Here is a 6728-nt window from a genome sequence, read left to right as displayed (position 1 = left end):
TTTCACATTGCTGCCCTTTGTTCACGTTCCTCCTCTCTTAAATAAACATCTAAGGAATATATAGATAGGTTTTGGTTAGGCTTTTCTTTGCCGCAATTGTTGAATCCCAGCCCAAACAGGAAGCCCAACATTATTAGACTTCGGTTTCCTAATCCAAACTGGACTCCACTTCCACGTAGAATTCCTGAACTGACCTTCTCGCACTAACACAAGTATAGCTTCTTCTAGAAGCATCCACATCATGATCTGTAAAATTCTGCCGAAGCTAGACATCCAGAGTTTTCCATGCATAACACCAGTTCATCCTGATGAATGTTTGACGTCCCAATGAAAATGACAGTTCTGCGCAGCACCTTCCAGCTCCAATTATAATTTTCACACAACAACCATTAAATTGTGGATTGAACAATTAAACATTTGATGATGGTTGGAATGCTTCTTGACTTCAATTCTTCTCGGTTTTGATCTTTTTTAGTCTTAAAATCACCAAAAGACTCTAAAGTCTCATCTACAGCCCATTATCTACAAAATATGCACTAAACACATCAAACAACCAATTTCACAAGAAAACATAGCATAAAACTTAGGAAATATAGGCAATATAAATGTATAAATATTGTGTTATCAAATACCCCTAAACCTATCTTTTGCTAATCCTTAAGCAAAGTTAAAACACGACACAACTAAAAACTAAAAAGGTTAAAAAGAAAAAGTTATTCTAGGCCACTTTCATAGGGAATCACGATGGCACTCAGCATGTGCCACAAGCCTTTAAACCCCTAGGTGTCCCAAGTTGGAGGAGTTGTGTCTCCTGAGGGTTTACTAGTTACGTTACCCACAAATGTTTTACTACAAAACAAAGTTGTTAAAGACATCACTTCCATATATTAATGAAAACCAATGAATGCCCATCACACTTCCAAAACTAAATTTATGCCTTTAAAAGCCAGTACACCACATGGAAAAGTATGTAGCCGACATCTCAAGCACTCAAGCTTAAAGAATCCACACTCGGTGTGTGTACAAATTCACCTTGACTCTAATTCTCACTTGGATATCTCTCAATTTTCTCTCAGAACCTAAGCTTTAACTCTTAACAAGCACATGTGATGAAGTTATGTAAGGGGAATCAAAATATAATCATGTATGAGTAATATTAAAAAGAATGGCAATTTCTGAAAATAGATCTCATGAAAAAAAAATCAAATACTAAGAACATAGGTATTTATCTTAACCATTAAGGAAGATTTCCCCATAAATCCATTAGGTCTTTACTATGGTTGTAATGTAAGGCTAGGGGTAAGGGCTATGAAAGAAGGGATAAGAAAAAACTAGAAGTTGAGATATACCAAAATTTTTTCATATGTAGTTTGGCTAGCCCTCAATTGAAACTTGATATATGATTATTGGCATCCAAGACTCATGTAATGAGAAAGGAACAATTTATAGTCTATCTAATTTCTTTGATTTTTTTTCTTCTCTTTCTTCTTTCCTTTTTTTTCTTGTTTTTTTGTTTTTGTTTTTTTTTTAATGCTAGAAATTGCTAAATAATGATACGACACATGGTACACCCTACTTCCTTGATGTAGAGCTCAACCCTTACTTTCGTTTTTGTCATCTTGGTATCTCCCAAGCTATAGGGTATGGCTACAATGGTGCAAAATAGGTAGAGTATATTGTGGGTGATGAGAAAAAAAAATTGGCCAAGTGTTTGGCTTCAAATGGGATATTGACGCACACAAAAGGGAGGGAATAAGGCCATTTAGTGTTGAAAACATGCATAGCCTAACTCATCTTTATAGTTCCATCTAACCCAATGGCAAAAATACCCAACATAGAGAAAAGTTGTTTGGTATCCAATGCAAATTAGTATCTATGAGATCATAAAAATCAAAGAAAGAATTTGAAAAAGTGTTTAAGAGTAGAAACAATAAAACACTCTCAACAAAAGCATAGGCTCAAAATCTCAGAAGGGTAGTCTCCACTATTTCTCCACATCATCCGAACATAGACACTTTATCCACCAAAACACTTGAGATATGGCATAATGAATGAGTAAAAGTGTGATGCACAAACCTCCTAGGCAACCCTTTAGTCAAGGTAGAATGATTTAGCACATCATATACATTGCCATTAATAAATTAAAGTCTCTAACTTCTCATGTTTTAGACCAATTCATTTTTTATTTTTTTTTTGTGCTTTTCTTTAAACCCCACCCATGATTAATTTAATTTTAGGTCATCATCCTATGCAATTCCTCATCTACGACTATAAAAAGAAGACAAAATAAAGCAATTATACAAAGGAAAATGATACACCTGTCGTAGCTCCACAATGTGGAGGAATGATAGCTCCAATCACTTTGTAGCTAGTACACACATGTGGCATCAAACCAGTAGGGCCGCAATACCATTCTTTCTTTTTCTTCGATCTTGTGAGCTTCTCATCGGTAATAAAATCATCTGGAACAATACTACTGAAACGCATATTCCTTTGTTCCCTAACTTAAAAATAAAACAAAAACAAAAATCAACAAAACAAACATTTTCCACCCCCAAACCTAAATTAAACATTGTCCTCAATGTTTATGACAAGAAAATTATGCAATGAGTAGAGAAGGTCTTGATAGTATGGAAACACACATAAATATAAAAACAAAAACAAAAATAAAAGAACAATGTAATCGAGGTGGGTTGCCTCCCACCAAGCGTTTTAGTTAACGTCTAGGCAAGACGGAATGCATGATCCAAGGCTTGATTAAGTCAAGGTAATCAACCACCTCAGGCGCCTCAGGTGGAGGATCTGATTCAAATATGATTGGATCAATAAAAGGTAATGGGAAAGGCTATTTTCTAGTGGCAACATTAAGTTTTCTATAATCAATGCAAATCCTCCAACCCGTAGTCACCCTTGGCACCAGTTCATTATTGTCATTATTGACACTTGCAATTCCATATTTTTTTGGTACCGCTTTTGAGTCGGAAAGCTCGAGAGGGGAAGTAGGCCTAACATTAAGGGGTTGCGGTGCCACGAACTCCCCTATATCTTCATCACAATTCCTGTCTTCTTCTGCCAATGTTAAAGTTTCTTCCAATTTACTTTTCATTCTATCCTGCATCAAATTAGAAGCAACAACCAAATCCAAAGAGTCAATCGAGAAACAATCATACGAATTAGAAGGATAACATAGAGAATCAAACACTTTAAATTCCATGGTCTCATCAAGGACTGTCATGGTTAGCTTGCCATTTTGAACATCGATGATTGTCTTGGTGGTTGCCATGAATGGACGTCCAAGCAAAATAGGCAATTCTCGATCATGAATTGGTGCATCCTCCATATCTAAGACAACAAAATCTGCAGGAATGATTAGCTTATCAACTTGCACTAAAATATCCTCTGTAATACCTCTTGGATATTTAACTGAACTATCAGCAAGTTGTAAAGACATTGTTGTAGGCTTCAACTCCCCTAATCCCAATTGAATGTATATTGAGTAAGGCATTAAATTTTTGCTTGCCCCTAAATCTAGCATAGCTTTTTCAAGCTTTGTATCACCAACAATACTATTAATATTAAAACTCCCAGGATCCTTCAATTCAGGTGGCAATTTCCTTTGAAGAACTGCACTTACTGTTTCCGATACCATTACCTTTTCATGTGGTTCATACTTACTCTTATAAGTATTAAGTTCCTTGAATTTTTTTGCATAAGCCGGCATGTTCCTAATCATATCAAGCAAACGTAAGTTCACATTAACTTTAGATAATATATCGTAAATTTCAGCAAAAGACTTGTCCCATTTGCTTTTATTTAAGCGGCTTGGAAAAGGAATAGGTGGGACATAAGGCTTGAATGCCTTGTGAAGATTGGGTGCAGCTAAAGGTGTCTACTCATTTACTTGAAGGGCTGTCCCAACAATGAAAATAGGTCCATTCATGTCTTCTTTTGTGCTACCCGTGAGTTTCTTTGATGGCTCCTCCTCCATCTCCTTTTCTTCAACTTTTTCACCTACATCATTGAGTAAAACATTATCAGATTTAGAATTTAATTCAATATTAATTACCTTACCACTTCAAAGTATTGTTACCGCCTTGGCTTGGAAAATTTTTCAGGAACATGGCTTCGCATAGCATCTGCAATCTGTCCAACTTGTACCTCCATCTTCCTTAAAGAGACCTCTTGTTGTTGAAATTTTTGTTCGTTGTTTTGTTGACTATTTTGGCATACTTGTATAAAATTATTCAAAGTGTCTTCTAATGAAGGCTTTCTTTGATGGAAAGAAGAGCTAGCTTGATTTTGATTTTGGTTATTAATCCATGAAAGATTAGGAGGAAACCTCCAACCAGTATTATAAGTATTTGAAAAAGGATCAAATTTAGATTTCTGATTATAGGTGTTCATCATATTAGCTTGGTCTTGTAAATATTCTGGAAAAGCCTCTCTAGACGGACAAACATTAGAGACATGACCAAAAATACCACATATTGCACATACCTCACTAGGGGCCGATCCATTATTCATGACTACTGATAGGAATTTTGCTACACACGTGAACGAGCTAAAAACTCCTATAATACTTGCAAGAATTACAAGGTTATTGTAGTATAAACAGATCTTGCAAGGTCGTTCTCCACATGGATTATTAAATAATTCGAAACAAACCAAATTCCAATTAATTATTGCAAAGTAGAAATTGAGATGATTGATTTTATAATCTACTTAAATTAAAAACGAATTTAATTAATAAAAGTAAACTAATCTGCAATATTAAAGATGAAAGAAAAAGAACCCGTTTTGGAGAAATCAAATTAAGAAAGCACTAGGGTTCCACCATCACCTAGCAATCCTAAGAACTTTTACCAATTACTTATGCTCTACACATGCCACTTTGAAGGTTAGATTTTCCTAATTCATATTCTACTTGGAACCTCCAACGTAGAACTTATATTTAACATGCAACCTGTTCAGACGTTTGGATCAAATCTGAACATGAAAGACTCATTATGCTTTATGAAAACCCTTTGAAAAACCATGCAACCCTTAAGATGTGGTATTCATCCTAAGTGAAATTACAATTATTAATCACAAGAAACCAGCGTCAATTTTAGAGAACCTTCCGACCAAAATTGCATCAAATTACTTTTCTAAAGATCCTAATGGTGATCAGGCATTAAGACAATTAGATAGTTTTACTCCCGGTGATTAATAATTCAAAGTATGCATGCAATCAATCATAAGCAATTAAATAAAAATCACATATTCATGCTAAGGCTCAAGGCTTCGCCCTAGCAAAAGAAATTAGTTACACATATTCATAATTGAAATCATAGGAAATATTGTGAAAATTAAAAAGAATGAAAACACCTTAAATTAGAAAATCTCCAAAAATCATAGGAATTTTTGATGTCCCAATGAAAATGACAGTTCTGCGCAGCACCTTTTAACTCCAGTTATAATTTTCACACATCAGCAATTAAATTATGGATTGAACAATTTAACATTTGATGATGATTGGAATGCTTCTTGACTTCAGTTCTTCTCAGTTTTGATGCTTTTTAGTCTTGAAATCAACAAAAGACTCTGAAGTATTCTCTACGGCCCATTATCTACAAAATATGCACTAAACACATCAAACAACCATTTTCACAAGAAAGCATAGCATAAAACTTAGGGAATATGGGCAATATAAATGTATAAATACTATGTTATCAATGAGTTAAGTTTACATAAAGTTCCTTTGTCTTTCCTTGTAAACAAGGAATTTTAGTTTATAGTCTTGTATGTTTGAATGAAGGGAGTCTCAATCCCCTTAACTCATTTGTTTGGTCCTAGATTGCTTTTACTGATAACATATCCATTAAACTAACCAGATCCAAATACAAATGGAACTCTTAAGATACGAAAACTGATGGAAATAACTTGAATACATACTGGAGAGTGCATTAAGTAATAGATCTATTAACTAAGAAAACAAACAAAGAGCTTGGGGCAAAATTTCACCTTGTCTGTCAAGGTTGAACCTCTTGCAATCACTTCTCTTTGAATTAACAGGGGTTTATATGCTTAAAATGAATGGATTGTAAACAAGTTTACACAAAGGAATCGATACTACGCCACTAAGGGAGATAGCAGAGCTTTAAACTGGACAATAGATAACTTGTGTTTAAAAAAGACTGAATCTAGGTTGATTTTAGCTTTTGGATGCAAATCTAGCTTGAGAGAAGAGTTTGTATGTTTGTTTGTTTGATTGGTTGAGTGTTCTTATCTCTAGGGTCTCTTCCTCTTGTTATAGGCGAATTAGCCTGACTATTGTAACTTTGTTCTTGCCCAAAAGCACTTGGAAGGTAGTGAATCATCATCTTTTTACATGAAATGCCACTAGAAAGTGTTCTTTGGCTTGTAGTAGGTTAGTCTTCATCACTTGTCACTTCAGTGGTAAGCACGTGGCTTGTATCTTGGTTGAGAAGGCTTCACTTTGCCTTTGGGCTTGGTGCTGGGCTTCGGGCAAGTCCCATTTTAGTTGGCATCGTTGGGCTTTCCTTCATTTAAGTCCAATGTTCAAATATGAACCCAAAACAGTGCCCGCTTTAATCATTGTTAAGTCTACAACCCAAGACGCTAATAAAGATTAAATAGTCGTCGCACGCCTTCACTCGAGACTTGCACCATTTAAAATAGTTGTTGTGAACTAAACCTTTGCACTAACCTATGAATTCCATCATTAG

The sequence above is a fragment of the Malus domestica genome, chromosome 16 (assembly GCF_042453785.1).
Source record: "Malus domestica chromosome 16, GDT2T_hap1".
Classification (NCBI taxonomy): Eukaryota; Viridiplantae; Streptophyta; class Magnoliopsida; order Rosales; family Rosaceae; genus Malus; species Malus domestica.
Note: the sequence above shows the minus strand (reverse complement) of the source record.